General features: G+C 37.1%; 1 protein-coding gene across 1 annotated transcript in view; it reads right to left on the minus strand.

Annotated features, from left to right (window-relative positions):
- The window catches only part of LOC149069004 (uncharacterized), a 117,759-nt gene that overhangs the window by 35,271 nt on the left and 55,793 nt on the right, over positions 1-26,695 (minus strand). The gene's annotated exons all lie outside the window — the stretch shown is intronic.

Below are 26,695 nucleotides of genomic sequence, written 5' to 3' on the forward strand. Positions count from 1 at the left end.
ATAAGACCGATACTTAACCCCCCCCCCCCCCAACTAAGTCATATTGACACATGGGGATCATTTAGACAAGGCCCGCGTGCCCCGGATGCTTAACTGGGGGGGGGGGGGCACTGAATTCCCCTTCAACTGCTCCTTCTAGATTACACGGGGGCGCCGAAATGTGTGCTGGCCCCTTCTGATAAAATATCTAGTAGCTGCCCTGCCAGGGCGTCAGAAAATGAAATATGGTTAAAATTTTCGAGATTAAGAATTTAAATTGGTAGGCAGGCATTTTTAACCAAGAGTAGTTCCTCAAAGAAATCACTTTGGTCAGGAGTCCCCACCCCTCCATAATGCTCGTGGGACGGTCCTGCTCCAGAGCCCTCTGTTAGCCTTTTCCCTATAGGGGTGTCATGGTCCTAACGGAACCATGACGCCCTTGAGAAAAGAGATTCTCTAAGCACGTCTTCCTATCAAACTTGAGGTGACAGCCACCCCACTACAAAAAATATTTTTCCATCTCAACCACCCAGTGGGCCTATGCCCATGCGTTAAGATGGCTCTTCACTCTGGAACTTCCTCGAAAAAGTTCTTTGACGAATGGTATTTATTCCCATTCCCAGTAAAACCGAAATAACAATTAATTGCCATCATGGCGATTGACCCGGAGTTTTTGGTGGCCAAGAACCAAAGTTGCTGTAGAAATTACTTCCGGTGCGTAACACGAATGCAGGATAAAAGTCTATTTTATTGGGAAATTCCATGAAGTGACTTTCGATTTTCTGTCAGAAACAAAAAGAAAATTTAAACTGATATCATTTTTATCTTTTCTCCACAACACGAATCCATTCACTTTTAACTGTTCTTCTTGAAATTTAACTGAAATAAAATATTGAATCCCAATAAGTCTTCGGGAATCCTCCTCCTACTTTATAAACATAATCCTGACTTATTCCTGGACCGAAGAAATAAAACACGAACTCCATAAAATCGAATGCGAAGAACGTTTCGATAAAAGTTCAACGAGTGTTGAATTCGAATGCAATGTTGTTGTTGTTTTTCTCTGTCAATGGCTCCTACCAATCCTTTTTCGGATATTCTCTTGCATTCAAGAATCTGGAGAGAATCAATATTCTTTGACTTTTACTTCTCCTTCTCTAGAAGAATCGAACTGCGAATGGAAAACATAATAAGTCACAAGAGTTTTTTCCCAACTTAAAGAATTTCTTTCTAAAGAATTTCAAACCGGAATAATTTTACGAATCAGAAGATCGTATACAAAATGGACCCCCTTCCCCCAGATTTTGGATTCTTGAAGTCTGAACGCTGAGCATCCATTTGAAGTGTTTAAATTTGAATGATCTGAATGTCCCGATTTAAAGTCCGTACTGGCGAAGATGATACTACTACTACAATGTCATACAAGCACCTCGTTTACATTCTTCTGCGTAACGAATTGACGTATATTGGAATGAGTGAGTAAATGTTGCGGACCTAACGTGAAGTTTGTTTCTTTTGTAATGCTTGTTATGTGTAGTGCCGCCATCTGAAATCACTTTTTCCAAACTATGAGTGAAGTGTAATAGTTGAATAATTGTATCGTTGTAGACGTGTTGGTCTCTATGGTGGGGCTTTTTTAACGGGGAGATCTGCTAGCATTTGCACCGCGAAGTGGTAAACCAACTTCAGCTGACCATCACTGTGGCGATGGTGGTTGCCCGTCACTATGACTACACGACCGCCACAGCGACTGAAGATGATGCTACTACTACTGAAGCACACATGCAGCTCGTCCATATTATTCAACTTCTAACGAATTGGTACACGTTGGAAAGTGCGTGTCCGTGTTGTGAATCTATAATGCGAAACTTGTTTTGTGTAATGCTTGTTATGGTGCTGCCATCTGCCCCCTATTTTTCGAACTATGAAGATGCTGCTAAATTATCTGTTTTCTCAATGAAATTTATGCCGTCCATCACACAAAGTGCGTGTTTATGTTTTCCCTTTATTGTTTTTTGTCCACATTGTTCTGTCTTACATTTTGACGTTCACTGTTTCTTTTTTTTTTTTTTTTTGACTGATTTTGTTTGTATTTGAAATAGTAATAATAATAAGAAAAGTTCCTGTCAAAATATTAAGAAATTTTAGTATAGTACCCTAAACAACCATAACACGATACGATGATGGAGGAATCTGACGAAAATCTTCGTGACCGAAACGTAGCTGAATTGCATGAATGGGAAAAAGACCAGAAGGAAGAGCAGTCTAGAAGGAAATGATAGGCGCATGGTGCCGAATACCGTTTAGGAATCATTGAGTTTGTCGATTACTGATGGCAAAAAGTTTTGAAACTTTTTGCAGTTGACTTTACATATGGAGACATCATTTCTGAGGCGATCACAGTCCGAAGATGCTTTGAATTCACTCAACTTATGTCAATGACAAATAATTTATACAGTTTTAATATGCGGTCGTATAAATGAAAGCTATTTTATTATGCAAACAAAATCTGTTTATTTATTAATTCAATATTGTTTGGCTAAGGTCTATACAAGAGGATGCGGAAGCAATGTATGACGAAAATGACGATTGATGATAAAAGAAAATTCGGAAATCGTAGTACAATCTGCAATAATTGGTGGTAGATTGTTCCAGTCGATAATAGTTCTTGGGAAGAAGCTAAATTTGTGACAATCTGAAGAGGCAAAGATGGGTTGAAGTTTTGGGAATGGTTGAGTCTAACAGAGAAATGTGAGGGTTTAATTAGAATGTTTTTCAAGTGTCGGTATTAAAAACCCATGGAGAATTTTGAAAAGAAAACTTAAACGAGAGATAAGTAAGTCTATAAGAGAGGAAAGTGGTTGGATATTGAGTTGACACTTGAGCTCTGATATGGTGACAGACGAAGACCAACAATTTAAAATGAAGCGAGTGGACTGGATAGATTCTAATTTGTCAATGTTGGTTTGGGTATGGGGGTCCTATTCCTCACAGGCATAGGAGAGAGCAGGAGGGATATATGTCTGGTAACACAAGTGACGGACAACGGGTAGTTTTTCAGGTTACGACGAAGGAAAAACAGTTTTTGGATGCATTTATTAAAAATATAACCAACGTGAAGATTCCAGGGGAGTTCGGAAGAGATTATAATGCCCTGGTATTTATAACGGGAAACCTCGGAGATCAAAGAATTGTTTATCGAATAAGAGAAATCATGGGGAATTCTTTTACGGGTAACTTTCATAAAAACTGTTTTTGAGGAACGGAGGGGCAATTCCCAGGTTGAACATCATTCGGAAATAATGTTAAGGTTGTGTTGGAGAGATTCTATTGGTCGAAAAAATTGGACTCTGTTTTGTAAATGACGAAGAGAAGAGTCTGATACGGCAGTATATGTGGAGTCGGGTAGATCATTTATATAAATTAGAAATATTAATGGCGAGAAGACCGAACCCTGGGGTGTGCCAGACTTGACATGAAGAAACTGGGAGTTGTGGCCCTTGAATGAGACAAACTGGCTACGGTTAATGAGGAAGGCCTCCACCTATTTAAGCAGTAGAACATTTAGGCCATGTTTGAAAGTTTTAGAAGTTTATTATGAGGTACCCTGTCAAATGATTTAGAAAAATCTAGGAAAATGATATCGGATTGAAGGTTTTGTCAATGGTGTCTGTTAAGTCACGTATGAAAAGTGTTAACTGGGTAGATACAGATGACGATGATCTAAATCCGTATTGGTTAGGGAAGAAAAAGTTAATCGAGTCGAGGTGGGGATACGGATTTCATTGGCAACTATGTGTTCAAAGAGCTTGGAACAAGAGGAGGTGATTTCAATAAGTCTAAAATTAAGAGGATGGGACAGTGAACTTGTTTTATGAATGGTAATTATCTTAGTAATTTTTCAATCACAGGGCAAGTTAGATGTGTTCAGTGACACGTTGAAAATAATGAGGAGATATTTAGAACACAAATAAAACCTCTTTTATATACAAAAATAAAAATGTTTTTAATACAAAAATTAAAAAAAAAATTATACTAAAATAAAAACTTTTATACACAAAAGTAAAAGCTGTAAAATATATATAAATAGAAGTTATTGTGTGTACGAATAAAAGCTAAGCAAATTTTACAAATTCTTAAATTAATTTAAATTTTGAATTAAGTTATGCGAGAAATCCGATGGGGTTTTTTAATCATAGTATAATTGAAGGTTATTTATATAGAAATAAAGGCCCTTTTCGTGTACGTAAATAAAAGTTATTTTATATAATACGAATGCATGCTATTTTGAATAAAAGTTATTTTATACCTGAATGATCGCTTAAAGTTATTTAATTAGGTGAATGCTATTTTATATGTAAACAAAAATTGTTTTAGGCCGGTATTACACTATAAAAGTTTGATAAAAGTCGTATTACAAAACTTGAAAAATGCAGCCAATAAGGTTAACGGTTGCATTTTCTAGAATGTAACCAATAACCTTATTGGTTAGATTTTTCAAGTTTTATAAAATGGATTTTATCAAATTTTTATAGTGTAATACCGGCCTCATACAAAATATAAAAATAGAAACTATTTTATATAAATAACAGCAACTTCAAGTAAAATTTGTTCTTTAATTACATCAATATCAATGCTATTTCATAAATAAATAATATTTTCTTTACAAATAAAAGCCGTACAAATTAAAATAAAATTTCTTAAATTAATTAAAATTATGAACGTAAAGTTATGCAAGAAAATCTTACTGATTATGTATATATATATATCTGTGTCGATCACCTTAATATATAAATGCTCTCAAGTACTTGAGCTTCAATGAAGTTCTAAAAGTTTTCAATGGAAAGAAAAAGTTTGAATGGTTTTATTTGTGTACGGCTCAAGACTTGGAACAAAAAGGTCAAAGTTTTGGAACTGATCCAAAGAGACTCTTTTTTAGGTAAGAAATGGATAAAAAGACGTGGAAAAAAAAAAAATTGCCTACGTGATATATCGTTGAGTGAAAAAGGATTGGTAGTCTCTATCTCCATCTCCTCCAGGGTTTTTTTGAAGGGGGGGGGGGTTTTGCCAATCCAACCATGATATCAAAAACTAAAAATTTACAGTCGGGAGTTCACTAACAGTTGGTCGAGGAAGAAAATAAGAGATCGATTCCCAAGAAGATGAAAGTTTCAAACGAAATTTTATTCTCGGACAGAGTGGAAAAACCTCTCGAGGAGGGAAACGTGTAGACGGATAAGATGGACTTTTTCTGCCTAAATAGATGAAACTGGGATGGGCCGAGGTCATCAAATCTTGGTGGATGGCCAAGTTCCCATACTAAGTGTCGGGCCATCTCCCCCAGGAAGTCATCGTCTCTCTATGTCCGGTTTTTTTCTTCTCCTTTTTGGAAGGAAAATAAGCTTTCGATCCGATAGTTCAGGGAACGTAGAATGCATTGAAGATGAGTTCCCGTGTTTTCACTTTTTATTAACGGTATCCTAAGTCGGAAATGGCCCGATGTGACATCCATAGGCAATTTATTTAGCAAAAAAAACGTCCGAGTCCAATAAAGGTTCTCATTCAAAAGAAAATTAACTTAATGTCCCGTGAGAGAGGAAAAAATTATCTTCATTTTATAGTTTTACAGTTTTTTTTTGTTGTCTTTCTGCCTTTTTAATTATTTACTGCATTTTTGGAAATAACGTTAGTTAATTCATCGTATTTTCCAGCTTGTAGTAATTATACGTTGAGAAATATATTTGAATTTTTTCTAAGATTATATCAATTTCAGAGACTGTAAGGTGAGACGAAGTCCGCGCTCTGTCCCATGAGGGATATAAGGGGCCATTCAAGTATTACGTCAGCCTTTATGAAAATATTAAATATTCTAAATGGCATGACGTGACGCAAAAACGAGAAAAACCTTTCGATAGTTTGTGGGCACTTGAAGTGACATACCCCCCCCCCCACCTATTTATAAGTGTCGTACAGAACCACTTTAGTGATCCCTAAATGTTTCGCGGACCCAAGTGATCTAGAAATGTGTCCGGGCCGCTTTAGTGCTCTGGAACTGTGCCATGCATCCCTCAAGTGATTCGTAATTATGCCACGGATCACTTAAGTAAACTAGGAATGTTCCACGGGTATCTTGAGTGATGTAGAACCGCACTGGGGCCACTTAAAACTGTGCCACATGTCACTCAAGGTATCTCTAAATGGTGTCACGGATCGCTAAAGTGTTCTGGAACTGCGTCCCGGGACATTTAAGTGATCTGAAAATGTGCCGCTTAGTTCATGTTTACAAAAATAGGTTTGCGAAAGGCAGGCCGTATTAGATAACCCCCAGGGACATATTTGGTCCGCGGGCGGCCAAGGGCGTTTATGCGATTTATCATCATAGGGCTTAGAGGGTGGAATCGCTATGAATTTATTAAACATGAATTTTGAGTTCATAAATTGATTATAATAACACATAAAAGTATTTTCTTCCGAAATTTCAATTAATTTTTTTTTTGCATTAAAATTTTTTTTGATCATCGGGGGGGGGGAGCGACACGAGCCCCCTATGCCTCTTCCCCCCCCCTTCCGTGTACGTCTTTAATCTCACCAATATGCGTTAGGATTCAGAGGGGGCAAAGCCCCCCGAATGATTGGACCACACTGAAGAGAACCCCCTTTAAGACCCGAGCGTTCTTTTTTTTGGAATTTTCAAGATGTTTTTTGCATTTTTGGCACTCAAAAAATGCATTGAAAACATCAATGTCACAATGTCATCAAAAATCTTTACTTTTCTAAAAAAAATTTAAATTTTCAATTTTTTTTGTATTATTTATTTATTTTTAGTTTTTTGAGAACAATTTGTTCCAATTTTTTCAGCTACGATGATGCAAGGTTCTGGGTTCGAACCCCATTGTCGCCACAGTGGTGGTTGGCTGAAGTTGGTTTTCTGTGGTTCCCAACTTCAAGGTGCGAATGCGAGCCGATCACCCCGTTAAAAAGTCTCAGAACAAAGAGCAACCGCCCTACAACGAACGATAAAATCATTCAACCATTACCTTTCAGTCGTAATGAGAAAAGTTGGTGGCAGATGGCAGCAGTACACACAACAAGCATTACACAGAAACAAAACTTCACGTCAGGTTCACAGCACGTACACACACATTACAACATGTACCAATTCGTTAGAAGTTCCGCACCTGGATATGGACGAGTCGCATGTGTGTGTGGTTTAGTAGCCAAGATGATGCAAGGTATATATCCATCTTCTCATACAATTTTTTTCCCAGAATTTGGTATATTTTATGTAATAAATTCCCGGAGGCACTTCCTCCTGGAAGTCATCTTAAAAGACCCCTGAAAGTGTTCACCTTCAAGTGCTACCCTCTGACGGAAGCCTCAAAGTTCATATTCATCATATTTCTAACTCAAAAGTTACACAATCCCTTAGGTCAGGGCTTAACTTCCTGAGATTAAAAAAAAGCAACCCATACATTTGTAGCACCAGGAAATTTGTCTTGAAGGGATATACTGCGGCGTTTTTATCTGCAGTTCTGAGCATTTTATCTTATTTTTGCAGTTTATGAGCCACACCTTCAATCATTGGCGATAATAAAATGCGTTAAGTCAAAAAAATATCTCCGTCAATATTGCACTATAAGTTTTTTTTTTTTTTTTTGTAAATGAACTTCTCAGAGAGTCGCATTTACACTTCACGAATTGGAAGTTTTGGTAAGAGGCCATTCAAGTACTACGTAAGCAGATTTTCCTCTTGTCAGCAAAACACTGACCCTCCCCCCGTCAGCACCTTAGAATATTTCATATCTTCAAAAAGGGGTGGTTGATGACGTAAGCAACCTTCAAACCCCCTCCACCCCTGTCATCAAAAGTCAGAAAATCCGAAACCCCCTCCCCCCCCCCCGATGCTGACGTACTACTTGAATGACCGCTAAACAGGGTCTACATAAAAAAGTTTAACTTCTATTTTTTTCGGTATACAATCTCTTGTAAAATTTAAGATAATGTAAGTAGAAAACTTTTTTTTGTAATTTAAAGTATGGTACGAAAGTCAACGGTTGCAGAGTTAACTGCTATGGGGCCGTTCAAGTATTACGTCATCATCGATGGGGGGGGGGGGAGAGGGGATTTCCGATTTGCTGACTTTTGATGGCAAGGGGGGAGGTGGGGGTTTGGATAACGCTTACGTCATCAACTACCCTTTATGAAAATATGAGTTAGGATTCAGAAGAGGGGCAAAGCTGATGACGAAATTTTGCTGACAAGAGGGGGGGGTGGGGTTAAAAATGGCTAAAAATTTGCTTACGTTATACTTGAACGGCCCCTTTGACCTTTGAAGACCGGACACACCTCGCTTCCCAGAGGTAACTGCCATGTAAACAGTTTGGGGACAGCCTGAACGGCAGAATTTTCGCGAAAATCACGGATTCCCGAGGAAAATTCATCAACGGAGTCAATGAATTTGTTCAAATTAGCGTCTCGTTACGACGGAATGTGCAATGAAAGCTTCTAGTTCAGTTTAATTTGTTATATACAGTGTTCGCGTTACCTGATTTACGACATTTATCGTGTTACAACGTTACCACCTGCCACCGCAAATCTGACTGTAACGAATTCCAAGAAATTCTTCACCACTAAAGAAAGAGATTGCGTGCTTGGGAAAATGCCAAAATATTTTCGGTGCTGTCCCGATGCCCTGCTGAGAATTTCACTTACTCCTTTCCCCCCCCCCCTCCTGTGCCAAAACCCCATTAAAACAATAACTGGAGATAATTTTCTCTTAAAAGAAAGAGAACACAATGTATATCCCAGAAAAGTAATTGAGCTTTCTCTCCACGAAACAATTTACGGGAATGAGTTGGATTATGGCCTGTACAGCTGTCACCACTCATTCAATCGATAATCAGTCGATATGAAATCTCTCTATGTATCAAATAACAGTATTTTTAGCGGAATGAAATTTTTTTTTCCCTTCTGTATTCATTTCAGATGTTTTACTTCACCCCGGAAAGGTAACTATAACTTGAGGTTTAATAACGTATACTAAAAACTATAAATATGTACCTATAAATAAAGGTTACCTATTCACAATGTTAGTGAAAAAAAAGTACATAATTACAAAGGTTTTTAACAGCTGGCTGATGCGAAGATATATTCTGGAAGGAGAGGGAAAATTCAACTTATCCCCTGCTGGGAATCGAACCCATGTCCTTTCACTTTCCGGGTGAACGCCCTAGACTACGGAGGCAACGAATTTCTCAATCTTTCCTTGGAGCTCGTGTGCACTGAACGGGACCGTACATGGACAGTCGGACCTAACTCAGGCCACGATTGCTGACAATGCCACCAGATGGCGACTTATCCGAGGATGATGCCACTCTCCGCTATCCATACAGAGGTTTTTAACGGCTGGCTGATGCGAAGATGTATTTAGGAAAGAAAGAAAATTGAACTGCCTCTTTGCGGTCAATCGAACCCACGTCCTTTCACGCAGGGGCAGTTGAATTTTCTGTCTTTCCAAAATATATCTTCGCATCAGCCACCTATTAAAAACCTTTGTATGGATGACATCATCCTCGGATAAGTACATAATTATCAATGGGTGTCCAGCAACTGAATTAATAAGGCGTATTTTCGAAGCATTCTCGTACTTTCTTTCCGACCGCCTCTGTTTTTCTTGTGTTTTCAACCGAGCTTACTTGAATTTTTATTCAAGATTTTACTGAAATCAAAGATTAAGGTTATTTTCATAACTTATAAACAATGCTAATTATGGCTATACCACTGGGCAACCATATTTCAAGATTTTTTTTTTTTGGTTCTGGAGAGGAAAATATCCGCCGCTGCGGTGGTCGAGTGGTCATAGTGACGGGCTCGCATCGCGGGGACCCGGGTTCGAGCCCCACCGTCACCACAGTGGTGGTCGGCTGGAGTAGGTTTTCTGTGGTTCCCAACTTCAAGGCGCAAATGCGAGCCGATCTCCCCGTTAAAAAAAGTCTCGCCACAGAGAGCAACGGTCCTACATACAGTACAAATATTCAGTCACTACACATCACTCACTTCACCTCTGAGATATAGATGGCAGCACTGAAAAATCATACACAACACTAGATACGCACTCAGACTGTTAGGGTACACACACACTTACACCTCCGGCACAACTCACTAGGTAGTAAATTGCCTATGGCGCTAGACCTGAGTTGTGCTCGGTTTGGAAAGAAAGAGAGGAAAATATCCATTTCCTTCTGTGCTGAATACGAATATGACAAAGAATAAGCTGAACTGGCTACGGTTTTTTGTAAATTCACACATTATTGAGAAATGTGTATATGTAAATATTACACTGCTCAACAGAAAAATATTTTTTTCATGTTCTTAAAGAAATTTTAATGGTTTTAGGGTATATTGGGGCTACTGATTTCGAATCTGGCATTCGTTTTGCCACATTGGCTTCAGTTTTTGAGATAAAGTGAAAATTATATTTCAATGTTAATACATAAGTAGCATACAAATCCCATTGAACCTGTGCATTATAAATAAATACAGTAAATCATTGGGAAATATATTTCAGTGATTTTAGAGCCATTTTGGGGAGCTGATTTCGAATCTGGCATTTGTTTGTGTCACATTGGCTCTAGTTTTTCAGATAAAGGGAAAATAAAATTTCATTAGTAATACATAAGCAACATATAAATCACAATGTTGAGAGTATGCATTATCCCAAAAACTAGAGTCAATTCGGCAAATCCAATGCTAGATTCGGAATTAGAGCCCCAATATCACCCAAAAATCAGTGAATTACCTTTGGCGATCATTTAAGTTCACAGTTTCAATGTGATTCGTATTCTGCTTATGGTATTATCATTTATAAAAGGGATCCTTATTATCCCTTTATAAAAGGGATTTTATCAAACTTTTACAGTGTAATCCCTGCCTCAGAGATGTTTACGTCCGGGGTTATCGGTACAATTTCTGAATGTTTGATTAAATCTTTACGTAATTTTAGAACTTATTCAAAAAAATTAGAATTTTATCCTCAGATATATATCGATGCACTAAAAGAATAAACATTTGAACATCGATGTAAAGTTCAAATAAATTTAATTACGAGTAAAATAATTTTTCCATTAAAAAAAAAATTGTCCGTAACGAGTAAAATGTATGAGAAATTATTTCAGTAATTCTTCCTTTATACTTACGAGTGAAAATTATATAAAAACATTTCGATGAATTTTAAAACAAAAACAGCAAAATGAAATATTATATACGAAAAAATAGAATAAAAGAAAATAATTTATTAGGGATTTATATATACATAAATTTTATTTATCAAGAAATTTGAAATGTGTAAAGAAATCGATGCAACGTGAAAGAGGGAAAAAATATCCTTCAATACATTTATACAAATACAAATACAACGCCACAACAGGCAAAATGCCCAACGAGGTGGCTGAGAAAAAGATGCCCATAAAAACATGGATGTCATATATTTCAAAAGTATAGCAACCCAATTAAAAATGCAATTAACAAAAGTTGTAAACAATATACACACATGATAAAACATTATACAATGCCCATAAAGAATACTTATGGTTGTCTTATTCTAAGTATGGACATACTAAGTATAGATTATAATAGTAATTGCGAGTAATTAGTGTGAAATTGTTTCTTAACACACAAAATATTACTAATTAGTTTATTAGTGAATTAACTATACTTCAATGTAATTAGTGGAACTTTTCGTTTCTTAATTGAATTTTTATTTAAAGACAAAATACAATTTGAAAAAAAATTTCCGATACGATCATAATGGAGAATAATACTTGATAAAAGAGAAAAATTTTGTTTACCGATCAGATTTTATTGATTCGTTCCTCATGTTATAATTAATGCCGAACTCGGTGAAAACGACATCAAAGAGTTCCACGAAGTTCCGAAAAAAGTCGTTTCCAAAAGTCGTTACGACCCGAAGTGCCATTAAAACAGAAGTTGACATTTCGAAGACCTTTCAGACGTGGAAATTATAACCAAATAAAAATTTTATTTCTTAAAGATCACAGGAGTTGGGGTATTTTAGCGAGGAAAATACGATCTCATGAAGACTAGAAATTGATGATTCTCGCCAAAAATGTCGCTAATTGTCGGCGGAAGTGCTAATTATTGAGTATAAATGTTTCGGTGAATGTGATAAATGCGGTTGTTAAACATAAAAACCCGTTGTTATGCGTACGTACCAAGCATTGTTATAACTGATAAATTTCGGGAAATGTATCGCTTTTACCGGTCATTAAGCATAATATCCAACCGTCGCGTCTTTGGTAAACATGATAAGTTGCACTACATATGATATACTCGTACTTTACAATGATAACTCATACATGTATTGTATCATTACATCGGGATACGATCGTAGAATATGTTATCATTATATCACGATCCGACTATATTCATCATACGTACTTGGACTCATTTGAGTTTTTTTTTTTTTTTTCATTTTTATCAAATTCACCAATTACACTAGGGTGTCATACATAATCACAGATAGAGGCGATAAATTTCAAGTATTTATCAAATTTTACCAACGACACTTGGTTATTATTCATAATCGTTCCCCTGCAGAACCGAGTTGCTAATTGTTAATTACCGTAGTTTGCACAATCGTTGCATTTTTACTGAAATTTTACAGCCCATTACATTGAATTTTTTCCAAAATTATGTTTTCGGTTATTTTCATTAGCATCTGTTTAATTGTTGGCATTGCTTCGTTCAACCATTTAAGCATTTAAAACAAGAAGTGGTAACTTCCACACTGAGAATATTTCTCTCGGACCCATTTCAGTTCGTGTCCGGAAAATTCACCGCCAGCAATTCACCGACAACAATTCACCGCCGGAAAATTCACCGCTAGGAAATTGAAAGCCAACTCGAGACGGATAATTTCAATTATCTTTTGAGCTTTCTAATATATTTTTATCGATCGCAGCGCCATGGCTTAGGTTCATTACGAAGTGGAATTGTGATAAAATTCGAACAGACCAGTGAGATAGCTTCATTTCGCAAGCAACCAATCAAGGCGTTATAGAAGACTTACACGCAGGCACTCGGCTTCATTCTGGTCACGACGCTTGACTTGGACCGACGTATATTTTTTTTCTTTCCACCGAGCAACCGAGAGTTTAGTAACCAATCCAAGTGGGATCATATGAGGTCAGCGTTATATATATTTTTTTTTATCCTCTGAAGACGACATCCATAGCGTGTTGTGTAAATGACCATGTGAATGATCAAGTGATTTACCAAGTGAGTGATCGAGTGATTGAACGTATGAGTGACCAAGTGAATAACCATATGATTAACCAAGTGAGTAACCATATGATTAACCAAGTGAGTAACCATATGATTAACCAAGTGAGTAACCATATGATTAACCAAGTGAGTAACCATATGATTAACCAAGTGAGTAACCATATGATTAACCAAGTGAGTAACAGCTGTGTGAGTGTGAATGACTGTATGGTTAATTGAATGACCAAGTGACAGTTATTCAAAGCATGATATGCATTGTTGAAATTTTTTCAGTGTACTCACATAATATTTACACAAGAAATGAAATGTCGATCGTGAAATATCCAGGGCTGAATGTTCAACTCACTTGGTCTCTCGGTTGATATTTCATATGATCACTCACTTGATTACTCACCTTATTACTCATATGATCACTCACTTGATTACTCAATCGGTCGATTATCTGGTCAGTCATGTTGTCACTCATACGGTCGGGGCAGGTGAAATATCGGGGGTAAATATCCACCTCACTTGATCACTGATTAGGCCTCTCGTTTGGTCGCTCATATAGTCAGGGCAAACAAAATTTTCGTGGGCAAAGTTTCCGTAAACCCAGGGCACCCCTGCATAGCCCTGCATTTATATGGAACACATGGACTATAAAGTTTGCTGGAGAGAAGAGAAAATAATGATTTTCCTACAAGCCTTTTCTTTTCTATTAAGACTTCTTTGCTCGATAGGAAAAGTAGGTGACCCACCGAACAACCACAACACGCACCAAATCATCTCGCATTCGATGCCATTCCGAGCATTTCCGTGGCATGAAATAAATATCTAATGAATCGAACATTAATTCTTGGCAGGTAGATGACACATGCGTGCATGTGTCTACACACATGCGCTATCCATGCAAAAGAAATATAAAAAAAAAAGTAATAATGACGTGGAAAAATATAAGGAGGAACAAGAGATAAAAAAGCTTATTGATTGGATATCGTTTTCTTTTCTACGTCATTTTCAGTGACAAGTACGTGTTACACGCTACACAATGGCAAGCATTGAAGACATTTTCTTCACATGATTCATTATCATGTGAGACATTGTACGTAATTGATTGATTGGCCGAATTATTCACAGTTCTTTGAAATAACATTTACGTAAGATGGAACTTTTATTCTTACCGAAATGAATGGATTTTTGTGGATTTTAAGATTTTCAAATTTCAGTAGATCTTTCAATATTTTTCGTTAAATTATCGACAATCTAAAGTCCAAAACGCCCGAAGACGGCCCGGATAGGAGTATGGATAGTATGGGTGTGTTTTTTAGATTTGTGAAGGGCGAGGAAGAATGTGAAAGATCTCGTGAGAAGCGACCTGAAAAACAAGTCTAAGGCCGGTATTACACTGTAAAAGTTTGATAAAATTCCTTTTATACAACTTGCAAAATCTAACCAATAAGGTTATTGGTTACATTCTAGAAAATGCAACCGGTGACCTTGTTGGCTGCATTTTTCAAGTTTTATAAAAGGACTTTTACAAAAATGTTATAGTGTAATACCGGCCTAAGTCTCATACAAGGGTGAGGGGAAAAAAAAGATAAATCAAAACTTGGACGAGTCTATTTTGGGGAAAAACATTTGGATGTAAAAGAAAAAGTTTTATCAAACTCAGAATGCAAGGAATATAATTTTCATATTGGTACCAAAATTCCTAGACTTGAAAAATCTGGAGATTGTTATGTGCTGAAATATTTAGATAAAATTCAGGATATATGTTCGGAAATATTTGAGAAAAGAGAAAATTCGGGATATATATTTGAAATTAGTTAAGAAAAATATAATTCTCGGGATATATATTCGGAATAAGCGATAATTCGGGATATATATTCGGAATAAGCGATAATTCGGGATATATATTCGGAATAAGCGATAATTCGGGATATATATTCGGAATAAGCGATAATTCGGGATATATATTCGGAATAAGCGATAATTCGGGATATATATTCGGAATAAGCCGATAATTCGGGATATATATTCGGAATAAGCGATAATTCGGGATATATATATTCGAAAATATTTAAGAACGGAGATAATTCGGGATATGTATTCGGAAATATTTAAGAAAGGAGATAATTCGGGATATATATTCGGAATAAGCGATAATTCGGGATATATATATTCGAAAATATTTAAGAAAGGAGATAATTCGGGATATATATTCGGAAATATTTAAGAAAGGAGATAATTCAATATATATATATGTATTTAACAAAAGAGATAATTAGGGATATATATTCGGAAATATTTAAGGAGATAATTCGGGATATGTATTTGGAAATATTTAAGAAAAGAGAAAATTTGTGATTTTCTTCTTTTTTTGGAAAGGGGAGATTGCTTGTTCTGACCATAAGACCCGTTTTCCCGGGACATTCCCGCATTTTCCAGTAATTTTTGCCGTCCCAACTTTCTTTTACAAAAAAAAAGTCTGATGTTTTTTCCCCTGTATTCTCAACGAAACTTGATTTTTTACTGTTTTACGCTTGAATTTTTATTCCTCGCTAAAATCGAATATTAGAATCATTTCACCAACGCATAAATTACATTATGATAATTATGTTATAAACATGAAATTTGTCATGTTGAACGTCTGTTGAATTCACTTTTAATTCACTATGATTTGCAGTAGCGTTTCATTTCCCGTCATTGGTGATTTTAACAATAACTGGCTTCACTAAATTTTTTTAGCGTCATATTTAGTGACAATTTGCAATTGAAATTTCTTGGAATCCCAATTCCCCGTATTTTTCTCGAGGAAACATGATTAGCCTAGAAATTGCAAAGACCAATGGGTTTTGTTGTAAATATAAAGCATTAGCACCTATAAATTTTAAAATATTTATCTTCTAATTTTATGGACGGATATTGAAATCGTGAACGGTATCAGCAATAAGCTAGAAATAAGAATATACAGTACAAAAAAAAATTGTATATCTATCAAAGAATATTCATAAAATTGATCAAAAAAAACATTAAGTTTTTTTAGAGAGAAACTAACATTATTTTAAGACAGTCGAATCCCGTTTTAAGGAATACCAATATATTGAAAATCTCGTTTTAACGAACACTTCAGATAAGTTTACGTAGGAACAATGCAGGGACCTGGAAATCCTTTATAACGAAATTTCATTTTATAACGGGATTCGACTGTATTACTCTGTTCTGAATGCCTCAAGTTTTGTATTCTATTATACTTTAGTTGAATTTTTCTCTTCAAAAATTTAAAATTTTTCTTTTAAAAAACAAAAACGAAGTTGAAACATTCAATTTATTTTCACTTTTTCATGTATGAGAAATGCATCAAAATCGAATGAAGTACGAGTTTAAATTCGTCACATTCAAAAAATTTCAAGATGCAAACTTACAGTCGAATACACTTATAACATATGCTGGAGATAAACGTATGTTATTTCCACATACGGTTTTGTAATACCCGATTTTTGGTTCATTCAATTCCGTATATCTTCACCTCCGTTATTACATAATCCCGCTTAAAACATACACTGTGAATATAGCATGATATAGCAACACTCTCTTAAATCAGAAAATAATTCGGATACAACATACAGCAAAAAAAATTAAAAAGTCGACGTATTTTGTACATGTAGTGTATGCAGGTGTATTGCACGCACTTGTTTTTTGTTTTGTTTTTGTCGCAGAAAGCTGTGGAAATTTTACAATGACCAAAAAAGTTATTGCCAAAGTAATTACGTTACTACTGTTATGATCTGCAGCTTAAAAGCGCCATCTCTCAGCAATAAATACAGCTGTTATAACAGTAAAATTATGTGTTATTTGAAAATATTTTGTCTTTCTATGGAAAACTGCATGGAATATGCTTTTCAAATTATTGAATGTTTGCATCTTAGATATTAGTTTTGGATCACTCGGTAGATGGCAGTGATTAACTTTGAATTAAAATCAATGGCATTATCTCAAATAATACCAGTAAAATCAATTATATTGAGAAAAAATGTAAGGACGTTCTGTAAGTTCAGTGGGACCTCATTACAACGAACTTCACTTACAAGGGAGAGTTAAAACAATTGTAATAATAATAATAAAGAATTCTTATTTTTATCTGACGCGTTTAAAACTCGTTTTAAGGATTTAAAAAAGTATTAACTTGTTCAAAAAGTATTTCCAAGCAAGCGATTAAACATCGATCGTTGTGTTGTTTTGCGTAAACGTGAAATCGCTACATGAATCATGTCACTCATTAGCCGGAAAAATTGATAAATGCAGTGTATACATACACATCTTTTTCGATTCAACCTATGTTCAAGGTCGTTTTTATTTAATACTGGCTATAATACCCGGCACTGCCCGGGTTTTATTCAAGTGCTGGGAGGATCGAAAAAGTGACAAACCATTATAAAAGAATGAACTATTGTACATAATATTGGCAGGATTACGACAAACCATTACAAAGGCATATACTTTATACATGTCTGAAATGCATGCTACGGAACCACGGTAACCAAAGTAAACATTCCGAAAATGATTGTTGAAACCCAGAAAAACCACTGTTGCCCGACAGTTTTTTTGCCATTTCGGGCATTTGTCCTGCTCTGACAAACTTTTAAAGTAGCCTATCGTTCAACCGGGGTCCCTGTTTGATATACACTGAAGAGCCAAAAAAAACTGGTCACTTGCCTAATATCGTGCAGGTCCCCCGCGAACACGCAGAAGTGCCGCAACACGACGTGGCATGGACTCGACTAATGTCTGAAGTAGTGCTGGAGGAAATTGACACCATGAATCCTGCAGGGCTGTCCATAAATCCGTAGGAGTAAGAGGGGGTGGAGATCTCTTCTGAACAGCACGTTGCAAGGCATCCCAGATATGTTAAATAATGTTCATGTCTGGGGATTTAGGTGGCCAGCGGAAGTGTCTAAAGTCAGAAGAGTGTTCCTAGAGCCACTTTGTAGCAATTCTGGACGTGTGGGGTGTCGCATTGTCCTGCTGAAGTTGTCCAAGTCCGTCGGAATGCACTATGGACATGAATGGGTGCAGGTGATCAGACAGGATGCTTACGTACCTGTCAGAGTCGTATCTAGATGTATCAGGGGTCCCATATCACGCCAACTGCACACGCCCCATACCATCACAGAGCCTCCACCAGCTTGAACAGTCCTCTGTTGACTTGTAGGATCCATGGATTCATGAGGTTGTCCCCGTACCCGTACACGTCCATCAGCTCGAAGCAATTGGAACCGAGACTCGTCAGACCAGGCAACGTGTTTCCAGTCCTCAACAGTCCAATGTCGGTGTTGTCGGGCCCAGGCGAGGCGTAAAGCTTTGTGTCGTGCAGTCATCAAGGGTACACGAGTGGGCCTTCGGCTCCGAAAGCCCATATCGATGATGTTTCGTTGAATGGTTCGCACGCTGACACTTGTTGATAGCCCAGCATTGAAATCAGCAGCAATTTGCGGAACAGTTGCACGTCTGTCACGTTTAATGATTCTCGTCAGTCCCGTTCTTACATGATCTTTTTCCGGCCGCAGCGATGTCGTAGATTTAATTTTTTACCGGATTCCCGATATTCATGGTACACTCGTGAAATGGTCGTACGTGAAAATCCAAAATTCATCGCTACCTCGGAAATGCTATGTCCCATCTCTCGTGCGCCGACTATAACACCACGTTCAAACTCACTTAAATCTCGATAACCTGCCATTGTAGCAGCAGTAACCGATCTAAGAACTATGCCAGACACTTGTTGTGTTACATAGGCGTTGCCGACAGCAGCACCGTACTCTGATTGGTTCCATATCTCTTTATTTGCATACTCATGTACCAGTTTTTTTGGCTCTTCAGTTTATATGCAAAATTTGGCGACGATCGATCTAAAATTGTATATTTGTATACAGAACACACAGACAGAAAATCAATTTTATATATAGATATAATAAACACTTTTTTTTATGCATAACTACTGTACTTTTAATTGATATATACCCTGCTGCATTACACCCCCAAAAGAAATTTATTATAAACCGGACTTCCGTTAAAATGTACGATCTTCAGCTCCATATTACTCCGTTATAATAAGGTTCCACTGTATTGTAATCCGATAAATTTTCAAAATTTCTCAGTATATATCAACACCAAAAACTACGTTCAATATATATTGTATTTACGTGCGGTATAAACTTATTTTGTCCGGGATAATCTCAGTGATGCACTTTATGCATGCATGTGTGCAACTGCTTTATAAGTTAATTTCATTACTTGCTTATAACATATTCACCAAGTGGGTGTGTTTTACAACCGAGCTCGACTGTATTTATTCCTCCAATGGAACTTTGCCTACTGAATGCGATTGTTATGAAGATCACAAGATATTTTAATTTTTTACGATAGATATATAAAACAAGCCGTTAAGTATTCGCGTATCTTTTCAATGCGTTTAGCCGCTGTGGTGGTCGAGTGGTTATAGTGATGACTCGCGATGCGAGGATCCGGGTTCGAACCCCACAGTGGTGGTCGGCTGAAGTTGATTTTCTGTGGTTCCCAACTTCAAGGCGCAAATGCGAGCCGATCTCCCCGTTAAAAAGTCTCGCCACAGAGAGCAACCGTTCTACAACGATAAATCATTCAATCATAACACTTCACTCATAGTTAGAAAAACTGGTGGCAGATGGCAGCACTACACATAACAAGCATTACAGAGAAACAAAAAAAACCTTCACGTCAGGTTTCACTACACGTACACGCACATTCCCGCATGTACCGATTCGTTGGGGGTTCCGCGGGGTGCATGTGTGGTGTAGCAGTAGTAGGTAGGGCCTCCAAAAAATGGCTCGGGGATCCATGATGTTCTTAAGTCAGCCACCTCGTTGGGCAATTTGCCTGTTGTGGCGTTGTAGTTGTATTTGTTGTATATATTGTCACCACAAAAAAATATAGATACCATGAAAAATATACGAAATACAAGCATTCCCAGCTTCGCTTTCTAGATTTTTTTCACGTATATTTTATCTCATTTTTTGTTTATTCTTTATATGTAAATTGGATGCAAATCTAATGAAAGAGCAGAGCTCAGGATTTTTCTGGATAAGAAAGAGATGAAACTGAACATGAATTCAATTAATTTATGGACCGGCTAAAATAATTAAATGGGAGAAATAATTTGCGGACCGGAAAAATATGAATAAATAAGAAAAATAATTTGAGATCCACCAAAAATAAATAGAATTAATATAATTTGCAGACCGGCAAAAAATACATAACAGTATGTAGACTGTATTTCATCTATCAGTCATTAAATATTTGACAATTACTAATATTCAAAATATTCGAAGTATTATTTATGCTTTGGAATGCCTTAAGTTTCATATTTTATTAAATTTTAACAACATATTCATTTCTCCAATGAAACTTGTTTTATACGAGTTTGTTATGAAGATAACAAATTATTTTCATTTCTTGCGATAGAAATATGAAACATGCCATTAAGCGTTCGTGTATCCTTTCAATGCGTTTATATTCTGAACCAGAAAAAAATAGACCAAAACATTTTCAGGAATATACCTTCCAATAAAACCGGAACACGGCAAAAAATGCGCGCAACAGCATGTAGACTGTATTTTATTATCAAACGTTAAATATTTGAGAATTACTTATGCATTCAGAACATTGAAGAAGGTATGAAATACATGATTTCTCAGCGTCGTTTTTTAAGTTTTTCACGTATATCATTTCACTTTTTGTTTTCTACATGCAAATTGAATGCAAGTCTAATGAAATAGCTCAGGATTTTTCCCGATAAGGAAGAGAAAAACTGGGCACGAGTCTCGAATTCAATGAATTTACGGACCACAAAAATATGAATAAATAAGAAAAATAATTTTAGATCCATCAAAAAAAAATTAATTTGCAGACCGGTAAAAAGTACGCAACAGCATGTAGACTGTATTTTATTATCAAACGTTAAATAATTTGAAAACTACTTATACATTCAGAACATTGCAAGTATTACTAATACTTCGAATGCCATTTTAAATTTCATATCTTGTTAAATTTCAGTTGAATTTTTCTCTTTTATGATGAAAAAACAAAGAAAGAAAAATTCGACATATTTTTCCTTGGCTGACGTTCACGTATAAGAAATTCTTCGAAATTGGCGAAATTGGATGAAGTATGAGTCTAGATTCGTCCCATAAGTCACATAAAAAAAACGATACGAACCTATTTATTTCTCCAATGGAACTTTACCTGTTTCATACTATTGTTACGAAGATTTCAAGTTATTTCCATTTTTTACGATAAGAGATACATGCCATTAAGCATTCGTGTATCCTTTCAATGCGTTTATATTCTGAACCGGGAGAGACAGAGAAAAAAAATAATAGACCAAAACATTTTCACGAATATACCTTCCATAAAAACCGGAACGCCATGAAAAAGATACGAAATACGCGCATTCTCTCAGCTTCGTTTTCCAGGTTTTTTTCACGTATATTATTTCATTTTTTTTGTTCCTTATATGCAAATTGGATGCAAGTCTCGTGAAAGAACTCGGGATTTTTCCCGATAAGAAAGAAAAACTAGGACATGAATCTCAACACGGGAAAAGAGAATGAAAAATCCTACCGGTAACGTAATAAAAAAAAATGAGAAAAATGGAAAATTTATGGTCATGGAGGAAAAAAAAAATGAAAGAGATAAAAACTTCGAAAATATCTCTATCCATTGATACTTTTTCCTTCTAGAACAAAGAAATATATATATAAATAAAATGAAAAGGATCCGGGAAAAAAAAGGAATCAATTTCACAAACTAATGAAATATATCGCATATTGAAATATGAGGAAAATGCTATATATGTATATAACAAAATAGTATAAAATTTTTTTATTCTTCTCCTCCCCCTCATATTTCTTTACAGAAATAACAGGAGAAATACCGTTCCAGGATTCTACAATATATTTATTATATTGTGCCGTAAAATTCCGAATGTGCGTTATACTCGGAAAGATACGCACAAAGATGGGAAAATATCTGATAGAAATAAATTTTAATTCCTGATTTATTTCGTACTAGCAAAAATACCCTGCGCTCTTCCCGGGTTTTCTTCAATTACTGGGGGGATTGGAAAAGTTACAAACCGTAATAAACGAATAAACTGTTATGATGGCAGCATTAAAGATGCGACAAACCATTGTAAAGGCATATATACATGTCTGAAACGCATTGTTGGGGAACTACGGTAACCAAAGTAAACATTGCGAAAGTGATTGTTGTGGCTCGGGAGCCATTGTTGCTCTACGGTTTTTTGCCCATTTCGGGCAATTGCCCAGCTTTGACGAACTTTTAAAGTAGCCTAGGGTTCGATCCTGGTCCTGTTTGGTATACAGTCGAATCCCGTTATAACGAACATCAAGAGACCAGAAGAATCACTTCCGGTCACTCAACGAAATTTCTTTATAAAGGAATTCCAGGTAACCTAGCACTGTTCTTGTGTAAACTTATTTGGGGGGTTAAAAACGAGTTCGTTAAAACGAGATTTTTGCTATAACGGTATTCGTTTTAACGGGATTCGCCTGTATATGCAGCAATTGATGACGATTGGTCTGTAACTGCAGATTTGTATAAAGAACAGACACACTTTCACATTTATACATAAGATACTAGCTGATACCCGGCGACGTTGCCCGCCCCGTAAAAAAATTATATATGTATACCTTAATAATTATTTCTTAATCAAAAAAATTATTGCATCAAGTAAGAAAAAATTACTTTTATTTTTAAATATTTTAATGAAAAACTTCAGGCAATCGCTTGTGGATAATACACGATATGTTTTGTTTTTCCATCTGGTGTGTAGATGTACAAATTTTTGGGATTACCAACACGCGACGTAAAGCAGTCCGCGTGAAAATCAGGGCTCAAGTAGGTTGATACCTGCCACTGCTAACGACTGGCCTTGCGCTTTGTTGATTGTCATGGCAAAAGCTAAACGAATCGGAATTTTGCATGTTGGTGAATAATGATAATTGTTTAACTTCGTGCCAGAGTGTTGATGATTTGAGGCAAGCATTGAGTTCATCAGATGTCGTTGAACATTTTTATTCTCAGTTTTGTCGTCGTAGTTGTTGTTCTCTATTATTAGTGACGCCTTATGTCCAGCGCATATTATTCAAACGCCTTTTTAAGCATTCTTTAAATTCAAACTATACCTCTACGATGGGCGGTTGATGAAATGAAGACCGCATTAGCAATTACAGGACACCCTGTGTATAGGCTAGCCATAATACCCAGTGCTTCCTGGGTTTTCTTCAATTACTGGGAGGATTGGAAAAGTGACAAACCATTATAAATGAATACACTGTTATAATGGCAGCATTAAAGATGTGACAATCCATTGTAAAGGCATATACACGCTGAAACGCATTGTTGGGAACCACGGTAACCAAAGTAAACGTTCCGAAAGTGATTGTTGATGCTCCAAAATCATTGTTGCCCGACACTTTTTCGCCCATTTCGGGCATTTGCCCAGCTCTGACGAACTTTTGAAGTAGCCTGTCCTTCAATCCCGGTTTTGTTTGGTATATATGCAAAATCTGCCGACGATCGGTCTAAAACTGTAGACTTGTATAAAGAACAGACAGACATACTTTCACATTTATATATGAGATCCGGAGTTTATCTGTTTCGAAAGATATCGGATCATATTTAGGATATCGCCATTTTGGGTATTAATAATTTTTTGTTACTCGCTTGGTGCTTTATTTTGTAATTTTTGTTTTTCCGCTGCGGTGGTCGAGTGACCATAGTGCCGTACTCGCATCGCGAGGCCCCGGGTTCGATCTCCCTCACAGCCGTCACAGTGATGGTCTGCTGAAGTTCGTTCCCTCTGATTCCCAACTTCGAGGCGCGAATGCGAGCAGCACCTCCTAGAGATAGAAGGCCTCCGCACGCTGCTTGTGACGTCAGTGAGTAGTCCATTTTCCCTCAGAATATTCAGAGGAAAAAAATTCCTTGCTCGTGCCACTATCATCGTTGTTCTGAAAAGAAATGATCGGGCAGAGAATTTGCGATTGGTCTAGGACTTGGCCTGGCCATGGTGGAGGACTTTCCCGAGCCAACAAGTCAACGAGGGAAGACGTGGTCCAGGACTTGGCCTCGCCACAGTGGAGGGCTCAACCGAGCCTACAAGTCAACGAGGGAAGACGTGGTTCAGGACTTGGCCTGTCCACGGCGGGTGCTCACGCGAGCCAACAAGCCAAAGAGGGAAGATGTGGTCCAGGACTTGGCCTGGCCATGGTGGAGGGCTCTGCCGAGCCAACAAGTCAACGAGGGAAGACGTGGTTCAGGACTTGGCCTGTCCACGGCGGGTGCTCACCCCAGCCAACAAGCCAAAGAGGGAAGACGCCTGGTCCAGAACCTGACCTGCCCACAGAGAACAACAAAGGGCTCACTAGGGACTGCAAATACATTATAAGAGCTCATCGATATAAATTTTGTATAATAGTGTACATACCTTTTTTTCAATAATGTGTTTATATTCATGTACTGTATTTTATATGCATAATAAAGCACCCGAAATCACCCAGGCTCCCTCATCCGGGGCAATGGCTATAATTCACAATGGTTGATAGAGCCTGGGCGGTGCACGGTATGAAATGGGCTGAGCATATTCGTGAAAATCCCGAAATGAATAAGTGCCTGTAAATTTGTTTCTTTGCAATACGATGTTGCTTGCGGGAGAGCAAACATTACAAAAAAAAAATCAGATTACGTAATATATTTTTAATGAAAGACAATGAGTAAATGCTTTTTTAAAAGATGAAATAATAAAAACTTATTTTTTTAATAAAAGCATACAATTCATATATTGCTAATGATTTTCAAAATCGGAACGTCGAACAAAGATGTCGCTACGGAGATCTGCGGTGTGGGCGTTTATATTTAAAGTTGAATTTCCATTTTTTATTTACCCTTTTGAATTTGCATAATGGCTACCTCGAATCTTGCGAAATCATTTGCATACGTGTATTCCAGCTAAAGGTTCGAATCGATAAATAACACATCATTTGCCCGTCGCGTCTATTAACTACGCAAAAATGGCGCAGTATATTATAGGAGAGTTTATGTTTCAGACGTGAATTTTTTTCTTTTCTGCGCTTTCAGTTTTCCCTTAAACTTTTGAAAACTTTGCAATTTGTGTAACCACTTTTATACTTTCTTTTCCCTGTTATCTATGGGTAATCTGATGTCGTTCGAAGCATCTGTTCCACAATTTATACCGTTTTTTTCCCCCTTCTTTTATGAATAATACGGTATTTGTCCTTCATCTCAAACTTCCGAACAGCAGATGGTTGAATGCAAAAGTAGTCTTAGTCGAAAAAATTTCCAATCAATATTTTTTATGTTTTCCTGCTGATCCAAAAGTTTTAATCGTTAGAAATTATTATTAGGGGCCGTTCAAGTATTGCGTCAGCAAATTTTTAGCCATTTTTGACCCTCCCCCTGCTGTCAGCAAAACTCTGACCCCCCCTCCTCCCCCTTGTCAGCAAAGTTTTGGTCAGCGCTGCCCCTACCTCTTAACGCATACTAGTGGGATCAGAAACGTACGCGGACGCGGGAGGGGGGGGGGCATAGAGGGCTCGTGCGCCCCCCAGACGAATTTTTTTTTATTTAACGTGAAATGTGTATTTTTTATTAAAAATTAAAATTTCGAAAGAAAATACCTTTGTATGTATAATCCTAATCTTACAATCAATTTCTGTTAATTTCAAGCCTTCAATTGAGGCCGTTCAAGTATTACGGAAGTAAATTTTTAGCCATTTTTGAACCCCCCCCCCCTTGTCAGCAAAAGTCAGCAAAACGCTGACCCCATCCTCCCCTCCTGTCAGCAAAATTTTGTCATCAGCTCTGCCCCTCTGAATCCTAACTCATATTTTCATAAAGGGTGGTCGATGACGTAAGCATTATCCAAACCCCCCTCCCCCCCCCCTTGTCATCAAAAGTCAGCAAATCGGAAACCCCCTCCCACCCATCGATGATGACGTAATACTTGAATGACCCCTAAGAACTCAAAATTCCTCTTTAAGAAATTTATTGCGACCCACTCTTTAAGCCAAATATGGTAAAACCTTGACCCGCGGACCAAATATGGACCTGAAGGTTATCTGATATGGCTTGCCCCCGCCCCCCCCCCAAATCCAATTTTGTAAAAATGAAATAAGCGGCTACAGAGATCGCTCGCTTAAATGACCCGTGGCACAATTCCAGAGCATCTAAGTGGTCCGTGGTACATTTTAAGATCACTGAAGTAGGCCCGTGGGGCACATTTAGAGATCCCTTGAGTGACACGTGGAACAATTTTAGTGCACTTAAGTGCTCTCCCCCCCCCCCCCCCCCCCGT

Source organism: Pholcus phalangioides, unplaced genomic scaffold (genome assembly GCF_987345545.1).
Source record: "Pholcus phalangioides strain wild (caught in Gottingen) unplaced genomic scaffold, Ppha-v1.0 ptg000024l_1, whole genome shotgun sequence".
Classification (NCBI taxonomy): domain Eukaryota; kingdom Metazoa; phylum Arthropoda; class Arachnida; order Araneae; family Pholcidae; genus Pholcus; species Pholcus phalangioides.